The following is a 2,278-nucleotide window of genomic DNA, read 5'->3' as shown; positions in this document are numbered from 1 at the left end:
ATAGGCCTACTAAAAAAACTGGGTACACAAGGTTTGTTTCAGCTTCATCTTGAAGGTATTTGCCTAGTGCCGCATGCTGAAAATGATCAAACTTACTCAAAGTAGTTTCTATGACAAATAACCAAAATTATCACAAATCCTCATGATCATTATATTGGAATTATTTAATTCATGCTAATATCTCATTATCGTTCATGCAATTTCATCCAGAGATCTTCTAAAAAATTCATTCCTGGACGTAATATTAGTTTTCCTAACTGCAGTGTTTGAAATGAGCATACAGTACATCATCCGTCAATTAAAGCCAGCACAAACATGCATTTCATTGCTACTACAAATTCTCAAAAAACAGTCAGTCGTTACACATCATTTTGGAATATTATTCCCAATTATGTAACTGATGTTTTTATAACCAGTGGCTTTACACTTAAAAACCTTTTCCTGTACATACAAATGTAATTTCCTAAAGGAAGCAGGAGTAGGTGGGTCTAATGTCCCTGACAATTGTATAGAAAATATTTTTTGTTAGTGTGTCTGAACGTTCAGGTACTTTGCACTTTTACTATGATCATGGTCAAACTTTACAATAATAGTCCGACTCCTTAGAAAGGTTTATTAACACTTGGTAAATAATTAATAGCAAACAAATGTTTGTAAATGAGTAAGGATTAGTATGTGAATATCATATAGGCCAGGGGTGTCAAACTGATTTAGGTTAAGGAGCCACATACAGCTAGTTTGATCTGAAATGGGCCGGACCACTCCAATAAAGAATTTATTGCACTTTCATTTCTGCTTCATAACAGAATCGCATTGCAGGGAATCATCTCGAGGTGGATGACACTGGGTATATCAGGAGTATTGACAGTAAATGGCGAGCAAGAAAAACAAATTTGATATCAGTATTGAAAACCCTGAAATCTCAGACATCTGCAGCAACTTTGTAGCTACAGATTTACTTATTTTTGACATGTTCTGTTTTGTTTTTCCTCTACAAGTCTGGGGCTGGAATTACCCATCTGGGGGGGCTCATCCAGCCCCAGGGCCTTATGTTTCACACCCCTGATATAGACCTATCCGTGTGTACTGTTATATATGGATAAGAAAACATATCTACGGCTGCACAGTGGAGTGAGAATTGGTTACTGCTGGATGGGTTTGGCCTCCACCTATCTTCCTCTTCAGGGGTGCATTTCTGGAAAGCGTAGTTGTTAGCCAGTTAGCAACTTGGGTAGTTGCAATGGGAAATTGCATTGCAAACAACAGAGTAGCTAATGTAGTTAGCAACTATGGTTTCGAGAAATGCACCTCAGAGCTGTGTGTGTGTGTGCACTCTACTTTCTTTACACAGTATTCCTAACTCATTAACAAATATTTGTATATGTTTTGATCATAATTAGTTCATTACTTACTAAGTGTTACTAAAACTTTGGGTCTGTTATTATAAAAAGGGCCTGTTGTTACAAAAGTGTTACCAGAATTAACCGTAAGGAGAGCAGAACAAATATGACATAAAGCTCCAACACGCGTCCGCAAACTCGAAACTGTACAGTATGTGTACTGCCAGTAAAACATCCTGTAAAATACTGTAACCAAAGTGTCATTAGTAGTCGGTTGACAATTAGGCAATTTAGACAGACAATGCAAACCAGATTACTAGTCAATCTAGCTGCATGATTTTCTTGAAATGTTCTGATTATGCGTACTGTATTCATGTGTGGCTGTTTGCTAGAGGACGCGTGTGTGTGTGTGTGTGTGTGTGTGTGTGTGTGTGTGTGTGTGTGTGTGTGTGTGTGTGTGTGTGTGTGTGTGTGTGTGTGTGTGTGTGTGTGTGTGTGTGTGTGTGTGTGTGTGTGTGTGTGTGTGTGTGTTTGTGTGTGTGTGTGTGAACCTTGGAACATGTGACTAAGCTCTGCTCCAGGATGCTTGATCTGTGAGATGGTTGATGCTGGCTGCCGTGGATGATGGCACATCTAGATAAGGCACGCTCTGCACGTGGCAGGAGAGGAGAGACCAAGTCAGCTGCACACCTCTACTGATATGGCACTGTCAGAGTGCAAATAAGGAGACAAGCAACTTATCTTATTTGTGTGTGTGTGTGTGTGTGTGAGTGTGTGTGTGTGTGTGTGTGTGTGTGTGTGTGTGTGCGTGCGTGTGAGTGTGTGTGTGTGCGTGTGTGTGTGTGTGTGTGTGTGTGTGTGTGTGTGTGTGTGTGTGTGTGTGTGTGTGTGTGTGTGTGTGTGTGTGTGTGTGTGTGTGTGCGTGTGTGTGAGTGTGC

Source organism: Engraulis encrasicolus, chromosome 5, assembly GCF_034702125.1.
Source record: "Engraulis encrasicolus isolate BLACKSEA-1 chromosome 5, IST_EnEncr_1.0, whole genome shotgun sequence".
Classification (NCBI taxonomy): Eukaryota; Metazoa; Chordata; class Actinopteri; order Clupeiformes; family Engraulidae; genus Engraulis; species Engraulis encrasicolus.
Note: the sequence above shows the minus strand (reverse complement) of the source record.